Source organism: Dasypus novemcinctus, chromosome 29, assembly GCF_030445035.2.
Source record: "Dasypus novemcinctus isolate mDasNov1 chromosome 29, mDasNov1.1.hap2, whole genome shotgun sequence".
NCBI classification, from domain to species: Eukaryota; Metazoa; Chordata; class Mammalia; order Cingulata; family Dasypodidae; genus Dasypus; species Dasypus novemcinctus.
Window position 1 is genome coordinate 29,253,537 of NC_080701.1, and position 27,467 is coordinate 29,281,003.

General features: G+C 41.4%; 1 long non-coding RNA gene across 1 annotated transcript; it reads left to right on the forward strand.

The window, feature by feature from the left end:
* Positions 1 to 4,287: 4,287 nt before the first annotated feature.
* On the forward strand, positions 4,288 to 15,602 carry LOC139437814 (uncharacterized). The gene is made up of 2 exons (XR_011647731.1): positions 4,288 to 4,439; positions 15,456 to 15,602. It is a non-coding gene; the product is annotated as an uncharacterized lncRNA (long non-coding RNA).
* Positions 15,603 to 27,467: the final 11,865 nt, after the last annotated feature.

Consider the following 27,467-nt stretch of genomic DNA (forward strand, 5'->3'; position numbering starts at 1 on the left):
ATGTTATGCAGTTAGAGTAAATTAGATTAAACGCATGATTTCTCATCAGAAACCAAGTAGGCAAGGAGTCAGAAGGTTGAATTACTTAAAGTGCTGAAAGAAAACAATTGCCAATCAACAATTTTATATCCAGCAAGACTACCATTTAAAAAAATTAGTGAGACGTAAGACATTGCCAGACAAGCAAAAGCTGAGGGACTTTGTTAATACTAGACCTGCCTTACAAGCAATGTTACTGTGTATTCTTCAGGTGGAAAGGAAAGAACACTGGACAGTGGATCAAAACAGCATAAAGAACTAAAGACCTCCATTATAGGTAACTATTTGGATAATTTAAAATGCCAGTTATATTTTATTGTTTTTTTGGTATATAACTCCACTTCTTAAATCTTACAGGTGCTAAAATGCAAATGCAATAAAAGTAATGATAAATATATGATGTGATATATACAATGTACAAAGATATAATTTTTTATCTTTCTAACAAGTCTAAAAAAGGGGAGTTAGAAGGATATAATAATAGTATATGCATTCGCAATTGAAGTTTCCTTGGTATCAAAAAAAATGATTGTTATGTACTTCATATGTTAAATTTTAACTTCATGGCAACCACAAAAAATATATCCAGAAATAAATGAGAAGTTACTCAAAATGGTACAATACAAAAAATCAAATAAATATGAATGTAAGCATTAACAGAAGAATCGAGGGTAAAAACGGGTATAAGACTAAATAGAAAAATGGCAGAAGAAAGTCCTACATTTATCAGTAGTTATTTTAAATGTAAGTGAATTAAACTGTCCAGTCAAAATGTAAAGATTGGCAGAATAGATTTTAAAAAGGAGGATTCAATTACATACTATTTATAAATGAGTGACCTTAAATTCAAAGACAAGTGAAAGGAGGGGGATAAAACCATTTATCATGTAAATAGTAACTAAAAAAATTGAAGACTACACAAAGAGAGGTGGATGTAAGAACAAAAACAAAGCAGAAGATAGGAAGATGAAAGAAGGAAAATAAATAGGGTAGGTAGATGTATTAGTTAGTCAAAGGGGTGCTGATGCAAAATACCAGAAGCCTGTTGGCTTTTATAAAAGGTATTTATTTGGGGTAGGAGCTTACAGATACCAGGCCATAAAGCATAGGTTACTTCCTTCACCAAAGTCTATTTCCACATGTTGGAGCAAGATGGCTGCCAACATCTGTGAGGGTTCTGGCTTCCTGGGTTCCTCTCTTCCCAGATCTTGCTCTTCCTGGGCTCAGTGTTCCTCTCTTCTTAGGGCTTGCTTCTGTTCAGGCTCAGGGTTCCTCTTTTCCTGGGGCTTGCTTCTCTTTCCTCTGTGAGCTTACTTCCTGGGGCTCCAGCTTAAGACTTCAGCATCAAACTCCAATATTAAAACCCCCCAAGTGGTTTCACCCGGGTATGCAAGGATGGTTCAACATAAGAAAATCTATCAATGTTACATACCATGTAAACAGATTAAAAGAAAAAAAATACATGATCATCTCAAAAAAGCATTAGACAAAATACAGCACCCTTTCCTGATAAAAACACTGCAAAGGATAGGAATAGAAGGAAACTTCTCAAACATAATAAAGGGTATATATGAAAAACCCATAGCTAACATCACATACAATGACAGAATCCTAAAAACTTTCCCTCTAAGATTGGGAACAAGATAAGAATGCCCATTATCACCATTCCTATTTAACATTGTGTTAGAAGTATTTGCTTGAGCATTTAGACAAGAAAAATATAAAAGGCATCCAAACTGGAAATGAAGCAGACTAAATTTCCCTGTTTGCAGACCACACAATCCTACACATAGAAAGCCCTGAGAAATCTACAACAAAGCTTCTAGAACTTATAAATGAGTTCAGTAAAGTCACTGGTTATAAGATCAATGCACAAAAATCAGTAGCATTTCTGTACACCAATAATGAGCCATCAGAGGAGGAAATCAAGAAAAAATCCCATTTACAATTGCAATTAAAAGAATCAAATACCTGGGAATAAATTTAACTCAAGATGTAAATGACTTATACTGAGAAAACTACACAACACTTTTAAAGAAAATTGAAGAAGACTTAAATAAATGGAAGAATATTCCCTGTTCATGGATGGGAAGACTAAATATCATTAAGATGTCTATCCTTCCCAATAGATCTACAAATATAATGCAATCACAATAAAATCAACACAGCATTTTTTACCAAGTTGGAAAACCTATGAAATTTATTTGAGAGCGCAGGAGGCTCCAAATGGCCAAAGACATATTGAAAAAGAAAAATGAAATTGGAGAAATCACCCCACCGGACTTTAAAATATACGACAAAGCTACAGTAGTCAAAACAGCATGGTATTCAAGCATGCATAGACATATCAACCAATGGCACTGTACTGAGAGTTCTGATATAGATCCTTGCATGTACAGTAATCTGATATTTGACAATGCCGCTAAGTCCACTCAACTGAGAGAGAATGGCCTCTTGAACAAACGGCGCTTGGAGAACTGGATATCCATATCCAAAAGAATGAGAGAGGAACGCCATCTCACATCTTATACAAAAATCAACTCAAGATGGATCAAAGATCTAAATATAAGAGCCAAGACCATAAAGACCTTGGAAGATAATGTAGGGAAGCCTCTACAGGACCTCGTAATAGGAAACAGCTTCATGAACTTCACCCCCCAAAGCACGAGGAGTGAAAGAAAAAATCAATAAATGGGACCACTCAATATTTAAAACTTTTGCACCTCAAAGGAGTTTGTCAAGAAAGTGAAAAACAGTTTCCCAGGAGAAAAAATTTGGTAACCATATATCTGATAGAAACCTAATATCCAGCATATATAAAGAAATCCTATATCTCAAAAATAAAAAGACAACCCATTCAAAAAATGGTCAAGTGATTTGAACAGGCACTTCTTTAAAGAAGAAATACAAATGGCTAAAAGCACATGAAAAGATGCTCAGCATCACAAGCTATTAGGGAAATGCAAATGAAAACTACCACGAGATATCATCTTACACCCATTAGACTGGGGACCATTAAAGAAACAGAGGACTGCAAGAGTTGAAGAGGATGTGGAAGAATGGGAACCCTCATCCACTGCTGAATGCAGTGGGAATGTAGATTCAGCCATTGTGGAGAACAGTTTGGCAGTTCCTCAAAAAACTAACTATAGATCTGCCAAATGATCCTGTGATTTCATGGCTGGGTATATACCCAGAAGAATTGAAAGCAAGGACACAAACAGATATATGCAGCATTATTCACTATTGCCAAAAGTTGGAATTGTACAGCAGAGATCAGTGGCCGTTTTTCTTTGGCATGTGGCAAGACACCAGGACTACCAGTAGCTGACTTTGGTGAGAAAGCATTCTGATAGTGTCTTTATTTGGACACATCATAACCTTGGAATGTAAACTTTTATCCTAATAAAATTCCCATTTTAAAAGTCAGCCCATTTTTGGTACTTTGCATCGACAGCCCTTTGTCAAACTAAGACACCTCTGTTGACCAGACATTTAACAAGGGCTCACAATTTCTTGAATGAATGAATTGCAGCACCATTCCCAACTTGACCACCATTCCCACCATTCCCAACAGGCAGCTTTCTAAATGTACCTACCTTCCTTAAGAGTACTCTATGGAGAAGTTTAGAAATCAGTAGAGTCTAAGAGTGATTGCAGTGTGCTTTCCTTCCCTCTCATCCTAACAACTCTCTCTGTGCTGCCACAGATCTCTGTACCTCTCTAGCCCAGGTATGGAGGGAACTGTTAAATAAATCACTTGTATACCAATCCCAGATATGGGCCTTGTTCCCGACTCAGAGAAATATCAGATTTCAGAAGGTTCATTTCTTGTATGAGTTTAGGCAGTCCTTAATAAGGAGTGATTGGTAAAACTTTCCTGCCCACACTCAGGGCAGGAACTCAGGAATCTGTTGGAAGGCTAACAACCACCCAGCACATGCCACCATTTTCTTCCCATGTGAGTCACAGAGCCACCTGGCACCTGGCCTGATTATGTCCTATTAATATAAGCTGTGAGCATCCATGGCACGCAGGGTGGGGGATGGGAACAAGGTCTGCCTCTCATCACTGTAACCTTGACAGGAAGTGGCTTTGAAGATGACCGTTTGTCTAGAGGTAAATAAATGTTGGCAAGACAGCGGTTTCCCCTCTGGCTTCCCTCCTCTGCCCTCTGGCTTGATTCCTACTCCCTGTGTCAGAAACACGTTGTTCTTTCCCCCTTCTGAGGACAGCTGCTGTCATTCTGTCCCGACTGCCTTCCAGGGCAGACACCCAAGCGTCAAGAACTCACAGTCCGTACTCAACCATCTTATGGGCACCCAGATTCCATTGGAACTGAGCTCTGCTGATTTTGAAGGGTCAGCACATCTGAAGGGCATCCAGCTTGCTTTCTCACAGTGAGTTTGTAAGGGTTAACAAAAATGACAGAGGAATCAATCACAATATTAATGACTAATGTGTTGTGGAAGAGATGGTGGATGTTAAGAGGGGATGCAAGCTCCTTTTATCTGAAAAATGGCTAAAATTTTTGGTTCTTCTACTCCATGATTCTAATACTTTTATCAGGATTTGTGAAGACAGGAAACTCTTCCATTTGGTTCATTTCAAGAAACAATTAATGAGCAACTGCTGAGTGCCAGGAATGTGTACCATGTAGGAGCTAATAGAAGATGAACAGAGTGTGGCTCTGCCCTTGGGAAACAGAAAGACCAGTTATCTTGCTTTTACTGTTCCATTTGCAAAAGCTGTCCTACTTCTTTTCCTTTCACCTAGAGGTGATCTATTTCTTTGAGGAAGTTAGTTCCTCCTGTCTGGAATCTTTCTATCCAGTTCTTTTAAGACTTTTCTTTTTTTTTTTTTTTTTTTTTTATTGACTTTGTAATAATATTACATTAAAAATATATATGTGAGGTCCCATTCAACCCCACCCCCCCCCCCTCTCCCCCCCCCCCAACAGCACTCGTTCCCATCATCATGACACATCCATTGGATTTGGTAAGTACATCTTTGGGCACCTCTGCACCTCATATACATTGGTTCACATCATGGCCCATACTCTCCTCTATTCCATCATGTAGGCCCTGTGAGGATTTACAATGTCCGGTGATTACCTCTGAAGCACCATCCAGGGCAGCTCCATGTCCCGAAGACGCCTCCACCTCTCATCTCTTCCTGCCTTTCCCCATACCCTTTGTCCATTATGTCCACTTTTCCCAATCCAATGCCACCTCTTCTATGTGGACACTGGATTGGTTGTGTCCATTGCACCTTTATGTCAAGAGGAGGCTCAGATTCCACCTGGATGCTGGATGCAATCCTCCCATTTTCAGTTGTAATCACTCTAGGCTCCATGGTGTGGTGGTTGTCCTTCTTCACCTCCATCTTAGCTGAGTGTGGTAAGTCCAATAAATCAGATTGTAGGTGCTGGAGTCTGTTGAGGCTCAGGATCTGGCTATCACATTGTCAGTCCAGAGATTCAAATCCCCTAAATATATCTTAAACCCCAACATTAACTGCACCTCCAGCACATTAGCATGAAAGTTTAAGACTTTTCTTGAAGTGAATTCTTAGGCTACACATACAGTCTTCCTGGTATAGAAAACAAAGTAATTTTTTATTTTTTTATTTTTTTTAAATTAAATTTAATTTTTTTAATTGATTCTGTAAAAATATTACATTAAAAAAAATATATGAGGACCCATTCAACCCCACCACCCCCACCCTACCACTCCCCACCCAGCAACACTCATTCCCATCATCATGACACATCCATTGCATTTGGTAAGTACATCTCTGGGCACCTCTGCACCTCATGGTCAATGGTCCACATCATGGCCCATACTCTCCCCCATTCCATCCAGTGGGCCCTGTGAGGATTTACAATGTCCGGTGATTGCCCCTGGAGCACCATCCAGGGCAGCTCCAAGTCCCAAAGACACCTCCACATCTCGTCTCTTCCTGCCATTCCCCATACCCATTAGCCACCATGTCCACTTTTCCCACTCCAATGCCACCTTTTCTCTGTGGACATTGGATTGGTTGTGTCCATTGCACCTCTATGTCAAGAGGAGGCTCAGATTCCACATGGATACTGGATGCAATCCTCCTGCTTTCAGTTATAGGCACTCTAGGCTCCATGGTGTGGTGGTTGTCCTTCTTCAACTCCATCTTAGCTGAGTGAGGTGAGTCCAATAAATCAGATTGTAGGTGCTGGAGTCTGTTGAGGCTCAGGGCCTGGCTATCACATTGTCAGTCCAGAGATTCAGATCCCCTAAATATATCTTAAACCCCAACACCAACTACAACTCCAGCACAGTAGCATGAAAGTCTTATGAAGAGAGATCCCATCTGAGTCCAGATTCATCACGCATAAACACCAGCTCCAAAGAAGGGCCATCTGACATGGCAGTTAACTCCATCTGCCATGACCATAGCACCCATGGATCTCAAAGTAATTTTTTAAAGGATAGAATCACTTGCTCTGCTTCATTTCTCTTGGCTTTTAGGTGATACCTGGTGGCAGGTTGACTCTCTTGACATTAGGGCACCCTGGAGTGATAAGCTCAAGGATCCCTAGATCAGTTTATTAGGTTACAAGCTGTCAGGTATAGTCTAACATCTTCCAAGTCTGGCTTGCATTACTTATGTCTAAATATTAGAAAAGTATATTTACATCGAACCATAGTCTTATGCCATTTTTCTGAAAACTTATAAGATTTTATGGAAATACTGCTATAATTTCTCCCTTTGACTTGGTGATTTGACAGAGCTATCTGCTTGAACTCTCAACAGCTCAATTATAATCCTATCTGTTGATGAATGACTTTTTGAAAGACTGTTTGGAAAAAAAGATGTTCCAGGCTGAGAAGCCATAATCATGAAAACAATACTACGAGCCAGGAGCCAAGCTGACTTAAAGTTATATCCTAGCTCTGCCACTTACTCTGTGCATGAACTTGGTCATATCACTGAACCCTTCTGGAATTCAGTTTCCTCATGAGCAAAAAATGGAATAATAATGTTTATAGTAGACAGTTATGAGAATTAAAAATAATGCCCATAAGAAACTCGAGATAGTGCCCATAGCACTGTCTAATAGAACTTTCTGCAGTGATGGAAATTTTCTACTCTTTCCTGTCATATATTTAATTACTAGCCACATGTGGCTATAGTGTACTACAATGTAGCTAGAATGACTGAGAAACTGAATTTTTTTTTAATTTTATTCAATTTTATTTCATTTATATTTAGTCTTGACTGGTTGACTCGCAATAAATGATAATGACTCATATAATTATCATGAGAAGCTTGAATTCCCTGACGAATGGCCTAAAACAAAGGGCAAAAATAACTCCAACAAGCTAAGAATTCTAATTATTGTTTTTGGAGGTTTTCCATGAGTATTTCTGGCAAGATTAAGCTAAGAACAGTTAAATAGGACCTATTTAACTCACGTCTGTGTCCCTTCTCTACCCTTAAGTCTTGTGGTGCATCAGGACTTCTGCCCTTGTGGGATAAAGAAGAGTCCTTCTGAGATCCTGACTAAGGGTACAACTGTATCCTCTGATACCACAACCCACACTCACTGAAGACACCATAAAAGTGCCCTAAGATGAGAGAGTGGGCATTCTTTTTGCTGTTAAAAATAACCCCATCCAGAAGCTTGCGAGGAAAAAAATCTCCAAATACATCAAAGCCCGTATCCCTATACACTTTGTTCACCTTGTCATCAAAGCACAAAATCAGCTTTAAGATTATTCTATGTAGCCAACTAATACCGCTGGAAGTAATTTTATCACCCTCACATTTCTCAATAGTAACTCTGTACCAGTTTCTAAAAATACCAACAGTTTTGGTCTAGGTGGCCTTGGAGAACTAAGGTCTGTGTAAGCTGGACTTCAATAGTTCCAACCTCTCTGAACTCCAGGATAAGATGGTACAGGAATGACTGTTCCATCAGGAAGAGATGGTTCAAATTATGAAAATTCCTTTGTTTGTGGTTTGGACTTTGGATCTTGTATTCTGGATAATTATGGTGGATTCTGAAATATAGCATTGAAACAGGAAACTATAGGTTAGTTGCATGTTTTTAAGCCAGACAAAAGTTTGCTTGAAATCTCTGGATGATGCAAAAATTATGAGAAATTAGCCAGAATCTTGAGAAAGCATGAAAATATAAATGAGGTGGACATAGATATTCTTCAATATCTGAACATTGATAAGAACACTGTGAAATCACTAATAACTGAATATTTAGACTGGAAGGGTCTTAGAGATAAACTAGATACTCTGTTATTCTATAGAAAACTGAGCCCAGAAGTACTGTGATTTGCCCAAAATCATGCAATTAGTAAATGGCGGAGCTTGACCTCAGCACCCATATCTCTTGGCTCTCTGTCCAGTTTGAGGGGTAAATGATTTCCTTCTTCATGAGCAACAGATTCTTAGGTGAGAGCAGTCGACTTCCCCACTCAAGTAAGAGACTCTTTTTCAGTCCAGGATTTCTCAGCAGCCCCAGAGGGCATCTGCCTTGGCAGACTTTGTGAGTTTGTGAGTTGTGTTAGGGGAAGCACCAGGAGCTCCACCTACTAAGTTCTACTGTATCAAATTTAGGACCTTGAATAGGAAGTGAAGTGTTCGGCTCTCCAGGAATGCAGGGCTTGCTGAGCGGATGCCTGAAAAGCATCAAATGATGCAGAATATGTTGTTTACTCTACAAGAGACGTGTGATGTAACCACCACAACAGATCCCCATCTCACTGCACAGAAACAAACTCCCAACCAGCTCTCTGAAGGGTGAATTCCTGGGCAATGCAGGCATTGCTACAGATTTAAGCAGGTGCTAGGACTGTAGAAACAGGAGTTCTTGACTCAGCAGGGTGTGCTCCTGGCCTAAGAGGTTGGGATCGAAATAGAGCCTTGGGTCTAAAGTTTAATTCGAGAGTTGATCATTCATTGCACAAATGTTTCTTGATTTTCTGCTTTCAGTTTTGTTCTAGTTACTGTAGAAACTACACAATGCACAAGCCATCTAGTCAATCAGACATATTACTAACTCCCCTGCACTAGTAGTGATTTGCAACCTGGATGCAGCTTGTTTGAATGATATTGTATTTGTTCCCACCTCTGTAGTCAGATAAGACACGGTTTGCACCTCTAGAAGGGTCCTGCTTGACATTTTATATTTATTTCTGTGCATTTGCTTTCCCCTTCCTAAATTACAACTCCTCTGGGGCAAGAAGGAATCGTAACTTCTTCATGATAACTGAATAAAAGATAGGCAAATCTATTAGCTATTATGCTAAACCAAAAAGGTTGACTACAACACTTTGTAGCTCAGTTCAATGTGACCATATCTGTTGCTTATGTAAGTGCTTAGTCTTGTGCTGGGTGCTGCTGGACTTACACAGCTACCTGAAATTGTGTACTCTTCCCCTGAAAAGGAATTTTTTGGCGAAAAAGGGAGGGGGAAAGAAAGATCACGCAATCCAATGCTAAATCAATTATTAATTAGTGAGGAAGTACAATATTCCAATCAGGTAGTTGGTAAAGGGAGGGAATGCGACGGCTTGCTCGGTCGGTAGAGGTGGGGTCTGGCTGCGGACGAGGGGTCGGTCCAGCTCTGGACGAGGGGTCGGTCCCGCTTGGGATGAGGGGTCGGTCCCACTTGGGACGAGGGGTCGGTCCGGCAGCAGACGAGGGATCGGTCTCACAGGGGTTGCGTGGTTCGGCTGACGGGGTCGCCCGGCGAAGCCGGCGACGAAGGGGTCGCCCGGAGAAGCAGGCGACGAAGGGGTTGCCCAGAGAAGCAGGCGACGAACTGGGGACAAGGGAGGCCAGGCCCTTGTCGGGGGCTCTCAGGACTGGAGGGCGCACGGCAGAAGAACTACCGCGGAGACAAGGTAAACACGCAAGTCCACTTTATTGAGGGAGAGGCAACAGTTTTATAGGGGCTGGGGAAGGCTGATTGGTTGAAGCCATGTCCTGCTCTGATTGGTTGCCGGAGAAAGGTCAGTGGGCGGTACTGGATGGGGGAGGGGTGGTGGTTAGGGATTGGCTGTCGCTGTTGCTGGGGGAAGGGGCAGGGTTTAGGGATTGGTGGCTGCTGTTGCTGGGGTGGAGGGCAGACTGGATTTTCCCGCCCACGCCTGGCTGTTGCTGCTGTCGGGGGGAGGGAAAAGGGCAGACTGGATTTTTCCGCCCACGCCTGGCTGTTGCTGCTGTCGGGGGAGGGGAAAAGGGCAGCCTGGAATTTTCCACCCTGCGCCTGCGCAGGGAGAAAGAAGAAGAAGGGTGCCACCCCACAGGCATCGTGTGGCGCCATCCGGAAGGAGGGGCGGCCGCAGAAGCATGGCTGCCGAGAAGGGGAGACCCGAGGGCACTCTACGCCCATGCCGAGCTTCCTTCAGGGGTGGCGGTGAGTCCGACCAGCCACCCTATTTTGGGGCAGCGGCTTGGCCTGCTGTGGCCGCTCCCCCGCCAGGCCAGCAAACCTCACTTCAGCCCGAGGGGTGACCGCAAGGGAACAGTAGTGGCTGAAGAAAGAAACAGAGGTGGACTTTGAACGATGGGAAGAGGGAGGAGGGCGATGTAGGTGATGGAATGTAGTCTGAGGGAAGGCACAGAATATAGAATAAAGAGGAGTCATTGAGTCTAACCAGAGGGTAAGTGTTAATACACACTGATAGGGATTTGCTTGTTTTCACTATTTTGTTCATTTCTGAGAGGCAACAAAAGTCAGGCTGGGACTGTTTTCTGGTTGAACAAAAATTACTTTTTTAAAATAGCCAATCTGCAAGGATTCTATTCAGGACCCCACCAGTCAAGAGAAGTCTTTGGGGAATACCTTTATAATTGAGAAAATTGGGGGATGTTTTCTATTTAAAGCAGTGTTTCTCTCAGCTGGGAGGCTTGTTCAAGCATACATGGTTAAACCTCATCCCCAGAGTTTCTGCTTCAGTAGGTCTGGGGTAGTGACTGAGAATTTGCCTTTCTAACAAGTTCCTGGGTGATGTGGATGCTGGCAGGGCACCACCCTTGCAGAACAAAAGATTTAGAGCAAGTCTAAAGTGAGTTCTCCTGTCTTGCTTGTAAAACTTAATAGTGATGCAAGTTGCAGACATGAGGAAACTGTCCATATTAAGAACCCAAATATAAAAATAAAGGATTGTGAAGTGGGTGTAGCTCAGTGGTCGAGGGCCTGTTTTACATGTATGAGGTTCCTGGTTCAATTCCCAGTACCTCCTAAAAAAATAAAATAAAATAAAAAGATAAAGAGTAGATGCAGTTCAATGAACTGAGTTTGTTGTTTGGGACTGTGTTATATAAAATAAATAAACATTACTTCACGACTTCTAGGAATATTAAAATGCATAGTAAACAAAGTCATAAAAATTTTAGCCAGGTAAACAAAATTTCATTGTCATTGCCACTGGTTTTGTGTTTGGCCTGTGGCATAGCATGGGTTTATTTCATTTCATTTCATTTTGGCTTTCAAGTTTGGTTCAGTACAATTCAACACATGCCTTCACTTACCTGATAATTTCAGTAGTTCAGCAAGGGGTATGATAAAGATTTAATTTTAAAAGAAAGAGTTTATAATTTTCTTCATCCAGTAAATATTGAATGAGTTCTAATTTTGTGAAAGCCTCTCCATGTGGCTTAGTTTTAGACATAAACAGTCACCAAGATTTTGGTTTAGAGATGCAGCTGTGAGGTATGAGTTAAGGAGTAAGGTACCAGCTTTGCCCCAGCTGTGTCCATTCTGGGGAAGCCATCATGTCTAAGCACAGGATGCCCAGGATAAAAAGACCAAAGTTCACACTTCAGCTATCGACATGAGGGCTTTGGTGGAAGTGTGAGGGAGCCCTTAAGGAGTGACATGGGGTGCTAGTAAGATAGCACTCTTAGGTCTTATCTGGATGTTAGTGAATTAGGGTCTTTGAACTGAAACTAAAGGAGTTTTGCTTATTTGTTTTCACTCACCTCTAAGGCCAGGGGACCACTTTAATGCCAGGTGAGAAAATTTGACAAGAGTGAGTGAAGGGAGAATGTAGTAGGCTGAATGGTGGTCCCCAAATGATGTATCCATGTCCCAACCCCTGGAACCCATGATGATGACCCGGTTTGGGAAAAGGGTTATTGCAAATGTGATTGAGTTAAGGATCTTAAGATATGGAGATCATCCTGGATTACTGGACAGGCCTTAAATCCATTGGCAAATGTCATTGGAAGAGATAGATGAGGAAAAGGCAATGCGAAGATAGAGGCAGATTAGAGAGATACAGCCATACATTCAGGGATGCTGGCAGCTGCCAGAAGCTGGAAGAGATAAGGAATGAATTCTCCCCTACAATCTTCAGAGGAGGGTGGCCCTTCTGTACCTCCACCACTATGAGAGAACACATGGCTGTTGTTTTAGGTCACCAAGTTGGTGGTAATTTAATACAACACTACAGGAATAAATTACAGCAAACTGTAAAAAGTAGAGTTTTCCTACTTCTGTTCAGAATACCAACTGGCTTTGGCTTCTTCAGGGCTAGGGGGCCAGCACTGAAACCTAACAGAGAGGTAGCTGTGGAGGTGACAGAGCAGGACAGGCAGACCTTTGCTGGCACAGCTTGACTGTGAGTACCGAAGGCAGTGGTGGGGTCCCACCAGGCTGCTCCCCAGGCAGCAGGCGACTCAGTAGCTCACAGTGCTTTAGCATCTCACTCTGCTTCAGTGCTAGAAGATGACCTAAGAAAGCCTTTGGCCCGTCTCAATTGGAGGTGGAGTGGGCATCACCATCCCAGGATCCTCAGGATTGGGGAATTAACTATGGACTAGAGTGGGTTTACTGGTATTCTACTGTAGACTTATTGTGATGCAATAAAGCAATGGAAGAACTTACTGATGTGGAGGCAGTGGCCACTGGAGGTTCTGAGGTCAGCGAGAGGGAAAACATATAATACGGGGTCATTTTGGGGACTTGGGAATTGTCCTGAATGACATTGCAACAACAGATACAGGCCATTATATATCTCGCCATAACCAAAAGAATTGGGTGGGAGAGATTGTAAACTACAATGTAAACTATAACCCATGCTTTGTGGCAATGCTCCAAAATATGTTCATCAATTGCAATGAATGTACCACACTAATGATGGATGCTGTTAATGTGGGTAGTGTGGAGAACAGGGCATATGGAAATCCCGTATATATTTTATGTAACATTTATGTAATCTAAATATCTTTAAAACAAACAAACAAACAAACAAAAGAAAGCCTTTGAAGAAATACTCAAAAATGAGCTCAGATGATTCCAACTCCTCTGGATCCATCCAGACCACTGGCAGAGGATGAGGCCCCCATTTCTTCCCCTGGGGCTGTACCAGTCATGTGGAGATGAGCCGGCCACATATTTGACTGCATAGACTCATATGTATTTGTCCTTAGCATGCTACTGCCAGAACACATGAGTAATCGGTAGTATGCCAGGTCCAAGCAGGCCTTGTTGAACACATTCTCTTTACCTGGTCTTGCTCACTTTGGGCACCTGGGTTTTGGTTTGAATAGTCAGGATGAGTCTACTCAGCCCTGAGATCTACATATAGAAAGTTCTTTAACTCTGGACTTAATGAAGGCCACATTCTGCGATACAAACTAGAAGCATTTCCTATGTGTATTTACTTAGATCTGCAAGTATTTTCATGTAGTAAACTCCGCCCAGATTCATTCTGGTCCTCCTGCTCAGCTTGTCTCAATTCTGCCACTCCTCCCCTGTCCATTCTACGAGGATTCCTCTCATTCCATTTCTGGTTAAATTTCATGGTCCAATTTCAGGTCCTTATTGTCACGTACACCAACAACCTTGGTCTTTTCGTAGAAAGAAGTTCAAATTCCCTCTAAGTAAAAATGTAATGGAAGCTTTAATTTCTTTGCAAAAATGCCAACTTTCTAGTTTACTTGTTGACTTAAATAAGATTTTCTTTGTGACTCCTGGCCCTCCGTCTCACCGAGTACCTTTGTGTTGCATCTGCGTCTTCTGCCAGTTCAGCACTGTCTCTGTGAAGGAGAATTTTCTTCATCTTGGCTTTGCAGCTGGAAACACACATTTCACTGTGCGGTGCCATGAGGCTGTCTGTGTAGCTCTGAACTTCCTTTCTCCCAGCTACCAGCACCGGCCCTGTGCTTTGTTGTAGAATACCATCTTGTGCCCAATAACACAGGAACCTGCTTTTAATTATCTTTTAGCAGTAGGGTAGGACCCTCAAACCACAGGTTTTTACCCCAAGGGGAGGAAAGTAGCCATTGCCCACCCTTCCTGGAAATTCTGCCTTTTAGTAATAACCTGAGGGTCTACTTGGCTCGCTTCGTGAATGCTTTCTTTTAGGGTATCTTCAAATACTTATTTGGGACTCACCTTGAAGTAGGAAGCCAGCACTTGGGTGATTAAAATAAAGGTAATTCACCCATGCTTAATTTGCTGGGAATATTGGAGAAAGTAGTTCTTAGGGAGAAATCAGGAAACATAAAGTATACATGGAGGGCAAGAAAATCTACCCTGATTTTCCTCTGTGTGGGTTTCCTCTGATGGCTTATCTTTGTGATGTGGTGTCTTGATATTACTGATGTATTATTTTTATCTTATATTTATAAATTAAGAGATAAGGGAAGGATGCTCCTGTTTCCTGCAAAGGAAGCCTAATGACTCTGGGTTAAGAAAACAAAGAGGATCCAGGATTGAAAGTTAAAGGAAGGAAAAAAGATTTAATTCAGAAAAGACAGGGCATCTTCATCAGAGAAATGGGATGCAGTGGAAGGCAGTTCTCATGGTGACTGAGGACACAGAAGCAACCCATTGCCTGAGCTCTCCATTCTGTAACTTCAAGGATTCCCGCATTTGCTCCTCAAACACAGAAGGTGGAGCGTGGGAAAGTGTGTGGCTGTGGTCACCCCTCTGTAAATTGCCACACTGACTGAGAACACAAAGGCCATTGAGAAAGCAGCTGCTTTCCTCCTCCAACACAGCCCAGCCACCAAGAGGAAAGATTACATAAGAGGAAATTTGCTTATCCCATCACAAATTTTATTAGCTTAGCAGATCTGTTTGCTAAATGAGTGTCTATTTCTGAAGACTCCATTCATCACATTAGCTCAGGCTTAGTTGTGAAAAACACTGTCAAAGACCCCAACCAACTTGCAGAAAAAACTCACAGCCCAGGACATAAAGAGACTTGAAATAAATACAAGAATTGAAGAGAAATACTATGCTCTTGCAGAGTCTGTAACAAATGTTTCATAACAATGCAAGATGATGGTGGTGGGGTGACGTTTGGGAGCCCTGTAGAATGTTATGTATGTTTTATAAGTTCACAAATTTTACTATACACTTATCTATTTATTTTTTCTTTTCTTTTTCTTTTTTTTAGGGGATGAGGAAGGAAAACGGATTTATTTATGACTGGCTGGGCTCAGAGCTTCTCATCCCAAAATCCGAGCCTACACTTATTGTTTATGTATGTTCACATATGAGTGATATACTTCAATAAAAAATGTTAAATGAAAAAAAAGATAAATACCAATTGTCTAAAGAATGAGCTGATTTTCTCAAGGCTAGATAGATGGATGTAGATGGGAACTGTCCCATCTTTTGTTGGGCATGGGGGTGGGTGATGGGAGGGAACAGGGACAACTAAGATGCCTGCCAGATAAAAAATACCAGAGTGAGGTCTCAGGGCTGGGTTGGTTTGGACCAATTATTTACTAAACTCTCAGGGCAAGCTGCAGTCTCTCTAGGAAATGCTGAGAGTGAAAGCTGGGAAAACAGTGAGTCCAGCGGGTAAGTGTGGATCCCAGAAAATTAGTTTCTTAAACTGATTCATTCCTGTGGGCATGGGACCCTTTGATTGGATTGAATTCATTTGGGGGCCTTCGATTAGGGTACTTCAGTGAGGTGAAACACAGGGTGGGTCTAGATTCTCTTACTGGAGTCCTTTATGAACAGGAGAAACATGCAGAGACACACAGAGAAAGAGAGCACCATTTTACGCTGCCAGGTAAGAGAGGACTCCAGGATCTTCTGCAGCCACAGAAACATGCACAAAAGACCCGAGAAGCTGAGAGAGAGATCAGATGCTGGAATCACAAAGCACAGAGGCATGGAAAGAGGCCCCTGAGAGACTGAAGAGATGAGCCATGTGCCCAATCACCCACAGCAGAGCTGAGGGAGAAAGTAATCCTGGGGAAGAAGGCAGAGACCAGCCGCCATTTTGCCTTGTCACGTGGCAGAAGTCCAGGATCTGCCAGCAGTCGGGCTTTGGTGAGACAGAGTCTTTGATGATGTCTTGATCTGGACATTTTTATAACTTCAGAACTGTAAGATTTTTCCCTAATAAACTCCCATTATAAAAGCTAACCCATTTCTGGTATTTTGCTTGGGCAGCATTTAGCAAACTGAACAGTATATATGGGGTTAGAAATGAGAGATAAAGTCAAGATGGGGAAAGAGAGTGGATAATGGTGGTGCCTCCACTTGGCCCAAACTGCCTTCCTGTGCAGCCCTGGATAGTGAAGTGGACCAGAAAACAAAGGGAGTTAGGCTGTATCCAAAGGACCCCAGATAGTTGCTAAGAATAAGGCTAAAGTTCCTTCATTTTTATTGGCTCCCAGTTTTCCTGGACTAGAATCCAGAACACAGGAGAAAGAGCAGACTTCTAGAAATGAGGAGACAGAGGGACAAATCATTTTCTGTGAAGTTGGCAATTTATTTAATCTTCTCACAGTCTTGTTCCTCACCTCAAAAACAGGGACAATAATACCTGCTCTGCTTCCTTACCTCACAGGATAGGATCAAATTGCACCAAGGACATAAACAAGCCCTCTGAAGAGCAGTGAATGTTTCACAATGTGAGGGTTACAAATGATGCTCTTCTCACAGGGTGAGTGGAATGCCAAGCCGTGCAAAGGCCCACAAGGCTCTCCAGTATCTTCTGCCTTCTCTCACTTCTCTCACCTCACCTGAACTTTTCCCATTCTCACCTCACCTGCTCTGCTCCAGCCTCGCCAGCCCCTTCGCCATTCTCCCCACGTCAGACCCCACCATGCCACTCCAGGGCCTTTGAACTATCTCTTCCCTCTGCTTGGTATATTTCACTCCAAGGTTACCTCCTCAGTGAGGCTTCCCCTGACGTCATGCTGTTTTAAATTGCCCACCTCCTAGCACTGTCTAACCCCCACTCCTATTTTACTTTTTCTGCCAAACACATATCTCCTACTAATATACAACTTAATTTATTATTACATAAGATTCTAGAGGGCAGGCATTTTTTTATCTGTTTTGTATCCTAAGCTGAGTGCCAAATCTAGGAAACTGGCAGAAGCTCAAAAAAAAATACGGATGAATGAAAGTGCAAGAGCAGTTGAAAGACACAAATTCTCTGCCTTAGGATGCTATTCACATGTCAGCTGAAAAGGTTCCACCAATAAAATATCTGTAAAAGCACTTTGCTTTGCAACCACTCGATTTTTGCTCGTACGTCTGGTTCTCTTGGAGACTCCCAGACATTTCACTGAGGTTTTCATTTATCCCCATTCTTAGAAAAAGATTGTTAGTTAAATGAGGTTAGTGTTAAAAGCCCTATAAGAAAGAAAAAACCTGGGTAGCACCACACCACAGAGCAGCATGTTTGATAGCATTCAGAAATACTTACTGATTATTGTAAAAGGGAAAAAAAAGAAAGAAATCCATTGATTTCTCTTATGCTTTAGGTTTTTCTTGTAAAACACATCAGTTATTGAGTTCAATCTGCTTATTGCGACAGAACCGTGAAGCACATAGAGAGTTCTGCCAACAAGAAACTCATCTCCCTTTGAGGGTTATGTTCTTATTTTGAGTTATTTTCTCTTGGCCTAGAAAATGGCCAAGAGAAACATTTTAACATGTTTTTAAATGGCCTGCTTCTAGGTCAGTTTTGTATCTAAGGACACAGTTGCCCCACAGCGTTCGGCTCAAAGTCAGTCTCTAACACCGCTGGGAATATGAGAGTGGCTGGAAAAGGGGCTGCCTGTTGCCCTCTGAGAGGGCATGCTTGGAGCTTGTTTTCTCAAAGAGCTGGAGACAACCATGTTAGGACTTGAAAGCACCCACTATGAGAAAGCATCAATAGGAATCAGAATACATTCTAGGAACATAGTGTATAGTCGTTATCAAAGACAAGGTTTAGAATCCAACAGGACTAGTTTAATCAAATAGTACCCTGCCTTTCTACATTCCCAGCTATATGACTTTAAGCAAGTTATGGAACCTACCTGAGACTCAATTTTCTTATCTCTAAATTGGGAAGAATAATAAATATGGCATAGGTTTTCTGTGATGCTCAAATGAAATGGTGTTTGTAAAGTGGCCAACAAATTGTTCTTGTTAAAAATTATTCTTCTTGCAAAAACTCAGGAGCATAATTTTGTTAAGCAGGGCAAGGTCCCCCTAATTGACCAAAGAACACTCAAGACAGGAAGAGTGTAGAGTTTCCGGGATATAGTTGTCTGCTGAAACTTTGGCCCAAGTGACAGAGTGACACCAGTCTTTTGACCTCTGATTATAACAGGGGTGCTTAACCTTTTTTTGTTCCACGGACCCCTTTGCCAGTCAGGTAAAAACCACAGACCCCTTACTAAGTCCACACTATACTGTGCATTATTTAACAAATGTCTCACACCCCCACCAAAACGCCCCAACAAAATAGAATGATTTTTTGAATTTCAAGTCCAGCTTATGGAGCCCTGGTTAAGAATGGCGCCGCCCACACTTCCCGTGCCGCTGACGACAACAGAAGCGGACAAAGAAACAAACGCAGCAAATAGACACCAAGAAAAGACAACCAGGGGAGGGGGGGAAATTAAATAAATAAATAAATAAATCTTAAAAAAAAAAAAAAAAAAAGAAAAAAGAACCCCTAGTTTAAAACATCCTCTAGCAGGTCAACAAGGCAACAGCAGGGCTGCTGCTCAGATGAACAGGAGGCCAGTGGGACACTGTGCCATATTCCCTCCCGCCCTCCCTCCTTGCTTCTGTCCTTCCTTTCTTTTGTCCATTCCTTCCTTCCTTCCTCAGTTCTTTCCTCTATCATGTTGTCCCCCCACCACAAAGCCTATTGTGGATCTACACAGGATGTTCTCTGAACTATGATGCAGAAAACCTGAACTCCAGTGTCAATTTACTTCCCTCGCTAGTTGAGTTGGGGAAATCCCTTTAAAAGCATGGACTCAGCACCAGTCTGTCTGGACCGTAAGGCCTGCTCTACCATTTACTATCTGCATGACCTTAGATGAGTCACTGAAACTCTTTACAAGAGTATTGTGTTTGTAAGGTTGATATGTGAATTCGATATGAAATTCATAGGCACACAGACAAGAGTTCTCTGTCATCATCTGTAAAATAAGGGAATTATACTATCTCCAAAGTTCCTCCCAGAACTAATACTTTGCGAGTCTTCTAGGATTCTCCCTGCAGTGAACATTTCAAGCATGTTGAGCGGTCTGCTCTGTTCCCCGTCCCCATCTATCCCCACATCATTCACTTTTCAAGTTTCACATCTTCCCTCCTTGGCAAGAGTTACGGAGCTGCCTGGATAAGGCTCAGTTTGCTTACCGAGGTGAAGCAGACGCTCTTGGCTAGGTAGTTTGGATTTGGGAATCAGGTGTTCATCACGTCACGGCCACATTACTTTCGTTCAGGATAACAACATCATGTTCCTGCCCAGGAAGGGAGACTCCAGGAGACTTGATTTGGAGCAGGGTCAGCATAAACATCTGCATTATCAGCCCAGAGAATCAGTATGGACTGTACATTTCATGGGACAATGGGAAACTGTAGGGTGTAGCCACCCAGGCTGTCAGCCAAGGCCAGAGGCCCAGAGACAGCAAGTAATGGAAAGAAATCAACCTGGAGCCAGGAGACTTAGGAGTAAGGTCCAGCTCTGTGTTCACACATGTGAGTTCTGGGGAATGTGGCTGGATCACTAAGGCTCAATTTTCTCAGCTACTTAATGGGGATAATAACACCAACTTCACAGGTTGTTTGAAGAATTCCAGGAGCAACACGACAGTGTTGAGAGATCAAAGAATAGAGGAAAGTACTGCAACAAATGTTAGTGACCATAATTATTCTCATTAGAACTTTAGGACATGAAGAACTTAAATTCTTGAGTCTTCCTTAAAGAACAGGAATTTTACTTTATTTGTCCCTTTCATGTTGTTTGAATTAATTATTGTGTTTTGACTAAGCAATACATTCAAGTAGTTAAAAAAGCAAGAAATATTAAAAGATACACAGTGAAAGATTTCCCTTCCATCCCTCCTGCAAAGATCAAGCCCCTCTGCAATAGATAACCCCTTTCTTCTGTAACTTGTGCTTCCAGAGCTTTTGGATACATATACAGAAAAGACACATTTCAAAACATGTTCTCCCCTGTTCCATCTTTTAACCACAAATGATGGTGGCACACAGTTCACACTGTTCAATACTTTCCCCCCTAATGTATCTTGGAGAAACTTCCATATTGGAGCAAAAAGAGATTTCTGATTTCTTTCTTTTCTTCTTTTTTTTTCAAAATTTTTTATAAACTCTACCCCTTCTCCCGTTACCCCCTCTCCCAGTAACTTCCACTTTGCTTTCTATATCTGTAAATTTATTATTTCTAAGCATCTAAATGATATAAAATTTTTGCCCTAGTGTCTTGCTTATTTCACTGAGCATAATGTTTTCAAAGTTTTTCCATGTTGCAGCATGTCTCATAACTTCATTTTTTATTATGGCCAAATAATATCCCATGTGTGTTTGTACGACATTTAGTTTACCCATTCATTTGGATTGTTTCCAAGGTTGGGCTATTGTGAATAACACTAATATAAACATTGGTGTACAAGTATCTGTTTGTGACCCTGTTTTCACTCTCTTTGGGTATACACCTAGAAGTGGGATTGTCAGGTCAAATAATTCTATATATTCACCTTTTGAGGAGCCTCCCAATTGCTTTTCACAATGACTGCACCATTTTACATTTCCACTAACAGCACTAGAGTTCCAATTTCTCCACGTTCTCTCCAATACTTATTTTTTGTTTTCAAAATAATAGCCATCCCTGCCAGGGTGAAGTGGTATCTCATTGTGGTTGCAATATGTATTTCTCTAATGGCTAATGATGTTGAGCATCTTTTCGTGTTTTTATTTTTTATTTATTTTTCTCCCCTTCCCTCTCACCGCCACCCCGGTTGTCTGCTCTCTGTGTCCATTTGCTGTGTGTTCTCATTTTCATCTGCTTCTGTTGTTGTCAGGGGCACCGGGAATTTGTGTTTCTTTTTGTTGCATCACCTTGTTGTGTCACTTCTCCGTGTGGGCGGGGCCATTCCTGAACAGGCTGCACTTTCTTTCCCGCTGGGCGGCTCTTCTTACGGGGCGCACTCCTTGCGCATGGGGCTCCCCTATGTGGGGGGAACCCCTGAGTGGCACAGCACTCCTTGCGCACATCAGCACTGCGCGTGGGTCAGCTCCACATGGGTCAAGGAGGCCCAGGGTTTCAACCACGGATCTCCCATGTGGTAGACGGATGCCCTATCCACTGGGCCAAGTCTGCTTCCCTTTTCATGTTTTTATTGGCCATTTGAATATCTTTTTTTGGAGAAAGGTCTTTTCTCTTTTCTTTTAAACTTTGAATGCGTTCTCTTGCATGAATGTGTCATAATATTACAGTCCCCTATTGGTAGAAATTTAATTTTCACCTAGTCTTTGCTATTGTTTCATATTTATGTGAGTATGTTCATAGGATAAATTCCATTAAAACATAATTGCTGTGTGGAAATGCATACGTATTTATAATTTGTATATTTATTGACACACTGACCTCTAGAGTAGCTGTACCTATTTACCTTCCTAACAGAAAAATATTAAAGTACCTGTTTCTCCACCACAGGCTCACCAACACTAAGAGTTCTGCTAATTTGAGAGATGAAAATGCTACCTAAGTATAATTTTAAGATATGTTTGTATGTGTGTATTTTGAGTGAGATTGTTTCTAAATGAACTGTTGTGTATGAGAATCATTTATTATTTCCTTTTCTCTAAATTGTCTCTCATTCTTTGTTCAATTTTCTGTTAGGGTCATTCTTGTTGTTCTTATTTTGTTCCTGTTGGTTTCTAAAGGGCTTTTTATGTATTGGATTTAGGCATAGGTCTGATAGTTTGCAAAAATTTGTACTTAGTCTGTCCTTTCTCTTTTGAACTTGTCTGTGGCATATGTATATTTGCCATGCAAATTTAAAAATTTCTCATGTTGTCAAATGTATGATTCTTACTGATTTGTCATTCATTAAGATAATGTCAAATTTATCATTCTCATCAGTCTTATTGATTTTGTGTCACAGGCTTTTTTCACTCCAAAGATAGAGTAATTCTCCCGTATTTGCCTCTAGTCTTTTGTTTTTGTTTTTTCTTAAATTAATTTCTTAAAATATATCACACACACACAAATGTACATAAACAAAAGTGTATAATAATAGTTATGAACTTATAAAACAAACATATATAACATTATACAAGACTCTTATAACTCACCCTACCACCAACACCTAACATTGTTAAATCTTTTTAACTAATGATTAAAGAGCATTGTCAAAATATTACTACTAACCAAAGTATCTTCCCGCAACCCTCCCTATTATTATTATCTATGTCATTTATATATGAATATACATAAACAATTAAGTGTATAGTAAAAGTTGTGAACTTACAAAGCAAACATGCATAACATCATGCGGGGGTCCCATACATCAACCCTCTACTAACACCTTGCATTGTCATGAGATATTTATTACAAATTACAGAAGAATACTGTCAAAATCTTACTTCTAATTATAGTCCTTATCTGACATGTGGTGTGTTTTTCCCCCAACACATCTTATTATTATTTTTTAAATATATTTTTTATGACAGAAGTTGTAAACTTATAAAACAATCACGCACATATGCAGAATTCCCAAACAACACTCTTCTATCAACACACCACACAGTGGTGGAATATTTGTTACAGATAAGACAATATCATCTGATTGTTACCATGTCCATAGCATACATTTGGCTCACATTTTCCATAGTGCCCTATTATCAACACAGTATATCTTTGGCATAGATGCAAGAATATTATATTATTACTGCTAACCACAGTCCATAGGTCATTCCAGTTGTATTTTTCCCATGTGTTCCCAACACCCTGCAGTATTGATATACATTTTCTCTAGCTCACAGAGGACACTCTTGCATCTATACCATCAACCACAATACATTCCCAGCCACCTCTTGGTTTACTGTGTTATTCAGTTCCTAGATTATTCTCTAGCTTTCTGTCAATTGGCATTTACCTCCCTAGACTACCATTTTCAGTGACATCACTATTTATAAACTAGCTATTACTATTTTTACCATCCATTCTATACATTTCCACACTTTTACAAGTTTTTAAAAACTTCCACGTACATTAAACATCAGTAGTCCTTCTCAGCCCTTTTCTTATCTCTAGAATCCATCACATACCATCAGGTCTTGAAGATATTTTCCTACAATTTCTTCTAGAAGTTTTATGGTTCTTGCTTTTATTTTTAGGTTTTTGATCCATTTTGAGTTAATTTTTGGATAAGGTGTGAGATAGAGGTCCTCTTTCCTTCTTTTGGCTATAGATATCCAGTTCTTTCAGCACCATTTCGCTGAATGGACTGTACTGCCCGAGCTGTGTGGGTTTGACAGGCTAGTCAAAAATCATTTGACTGTACATGTGAGGGTCTGTTTCTGAACCATCAATTTGGATCCATTGGTCTATGTATCTGTCTTTATGCCAGTACCATGCTGTTTTTACCACTATAACTTGGTAGTATGATTTAAAGTCCAGAGATAAGGGCTTGCTATTCCTTTTTAAGACGTTTCTGGCTATTCAGGACCCCTTACCCTTCCAAATAAATTTGCTAATTGTGTTTTCAATTTTTTTTTAAAATGCTGGTGGAATTTTTATCAGGTTTGCATTGAATCTGTTTATCAATTTGAGTAGAATTCATATCTTAATGATATTTAATCTTCCAATCCATAAGCATGGACTGTTTTTCTAGTTATTTAGGACTTCTTTTAATTTCTTTTAACATTGGGCTGCAGTTTTCTGAGTATAAGTGCTTTACATCATTGTCTAAGTTTATTCCTGACTACTTGAGTTTTATCTGCCATATTTTATTTCCACCACTATTTTGATACTTTTAGTTACTTTCATTGATATAATCTTCATTTCTAGACTCTCTTCCAGGTCCCTCTCTCCTGTCTTTTCTTTTTTTTTTTTTTTTTTTTATTAATTTTTTTATTTTTTATTGACTTTGTAATAATATTACATTAAAAATATATATGTGAGGTCCCATTCAACCCCACCCCCCCACCCCCCCCTCTCCCCCCCCCAACAACACTCGTTCCCATCATCATGACACATCCATTGGATTTGGTAAGTACATCTTTGGGCACCTCTGCACCTCATATACATTGGTTCACATCATGGCCCATACTCTCCTCTATTCCATCATGTAGGCCCTGTGAGGATTTACAATGTCCGGTGATTACCTCTGAAGCACCATCCAGGGCAGCTCCATGTCCCGAAGACGCCTCCACCTCTCATCTCTTCCTGCCTTTCCCCATACCCTTTGTCCATTATGTCCACTTTTCCCAATCCAATGCCACCTCTTCTATGTGGACACTGGATTGGTTGTGTCCATTGCACCTTTATGTCAAGAGGAGGCTCAGATTCCACCTGGATGCTGGATGCAATCCTCCCATTTTCAGTTGTAATCACTCTAGGCTCCATGGTGTGGTGGTTGTCCTTCTTCACCTCCATCTTAGCTGAGTGTGGTAAGTCCAATAAATCAGATTGTAGGTGCTGGAGTCTGTTGAGGCTCAGGATCTGGCTATCACATTGTCAGTCCAGAGATTCAAATCCCCTAAATATGTCTTAAACCCCAACATTAACTGCACCTCCAGCACATTAGCATGAAAGTCTTATGAAGGGAGATCCCATCTGAGTCCAGATTCATCACACATAAACACCATTTCCAAAGAGGGGCCATCTGCCCTGGTAGTTAACCCCATCGGCCATGACCATAACTCCCATGGGTCTCTTTAGCCCTCAAAGGAACCAATATCTGGGGGTTGTATCTGCTTTATCTGTCTCTCTGTCTCCTGTCTTTTCTTTTCGGGCTCTAGGACACCCTTTAGTATTTCCTGAAAATCTGGTCTCCTGCTTAGAAATTCTCTCAGTTTCTGTTTATCTGTGAATATTCTAATCTTGCCGTCATTTTTAAAAGACAGTCTTGTTGGATATAAAATTCTTGGCTGGAAGTTTTCCTCTCATAGTATCTTAAATATATCAGACCACTATCTTCTTGCCTCCATGGTTTCTGGTGAGAAATCAGCACTTAATCTTATTGGGTATCCCTTATATATTATGCATTGCTTTTCTCTTGCTGTTCTCAGAATTCTCTTTTTGTCTTTGGCATTTGACATTCTGATGAGTATGTTTCTCAGAGTTGGTCTATTCAGATTTTTTTGGATGGGAGTATGTTTTGCTCCTTGGACAGGGATATCTATGTCCTTCAATAGGGTTGGGAAATTTTCTACCATTATTTCTTTAAATATTCCTTCTGCCCCTTTTCCCTTCTCCTCTCCTTCTGGGACACCCATGACATGTATGTTTGCACATCTCTGCCTGTTGTTTAGTTCCCTGAGACCTTGTTCAATTTTTTCCATTCTTTTCTTCCTCTCTTCTTTTGTATGTTCACTTTCAGAGGCCATTTTTTCAAGCTCACCAATCCTTTCTTCTGTCTCCTCAATTCTGCTATTATATGATTTCAATGTTTTTAAAATTTCATTTATTGTGCCTTTCTTTCCCATAAGATCTGCTTTTTTCTATGCATATTTTGAATTCTTCTTTGTGCACATCCAGTGTCTTCTTAATATTCTGAATCTCTCTGGCCATCATTGAATTTATTAAGGAGATTTATTTGAATGTCTATGGTTAGTTGTCTCAACTCCTTTATGTCATATGGAGGCTTGTCTTGTTCCTTTAACTGGGCCATATCTTCCTGTTTCTTGGTGTGGATTGTAATTTTTGGATGGTGTCTTGGCATCTGGCTTACTAGAGTACTTATTCTGGGTGAAGTTTTCTCTTTAGTTGAGGGCTTCCTGCCCTTTCTCCCTTGCTGGTTGTGCAGTAGGAGCCAAACATGTAATTGGTGCTATAAACTGTGGAGGTTCAAGCTGCCCTCACTGCCCCAGGGACAGATGAATCTTTTCCCAACTTTCATCCTTTCCAAGAGGTAGGGACAGAGTCACAGTTGTGTGGAATAATCCAAGTCATGCACACCTAGACTATAGTTGCCCAGAGAGACTGATGAAGCTTCACATCCCTTTCTCCCCTGCTGGGGCATGGATGGAACTGCAGGTGTGGACAGCAGTATATGCAGTACAGGTCCAAGATGACTGCAGTTGCCCCAGTAGATGTTTAATTATTCAATTTGTGCCAGCCAAAGGTACCCTCAGTTACCTGGATAGACTGGTGCCAAGCTAGCCAGTCTCTTGCCTGCCAGAGGTGGGACTGAAGCCTAGGCTAAGGCTGCCATCAGATCTGGGTGAAAGAAGCCGGTGGCTACCATCACTGTGATATTTGGTCAGCCCAGCTTCCCCTCAGGCTTCCGGTGGAGTCAAAATGGCCACCACTGACCTTTTTCCGACTTGGACAAACTCATACCCCAGCTGTTCTAGGGTTATTCCTTAGCTATTGGAGTCAACCAATCAGTAGCTGAAATTGGCAGCCAACTGTCTCCTCCTACCCTCATTTTTGGGAAATGGAGCTTCCAACTCCAGTCACAGAGCAGCTCCTGGGGTGGCTTACACCACCAGAGCAGGACAATCACTTGCCTCCAAGGCTTGGCCAGCAATTTCCCAAAGAGGCTGGCGCAGGTCCCTGCAGCTTCCTCCCTGTCGAAGGTGGCACTGGGTCTTAGCCTAGAGCTACCATCTGACCTGGGTGGGAAGAAGCCGGTCCCCACCAGCACTGGGATTTTCAGTCTGCCCCATTTCCCCTTATGCCAGGTGCAAAGTTAAGATGGCAGCTCCTGGTCTCTTTCTGGCTTGGACAGGCTCAAATTGTAGCTGTTCTCAGGATTATACTTTAGCCCACTGAATTTTACTCATTCGTAACTGAAGTTGGTGCCCAATCGTCTCTTCCTCCCCTGTTTTTGGGAAGTGGAGCTTTCAATTCCAGCCACGGAACAACTCCCAAGGTGGCTTGTGCCTCCGGTGGAGGATGGGCGCCAGGCTCCAGGGTGAGTCTTCTCTGCAGACAAGCAGTCTCCTCCTTCCATTCCTT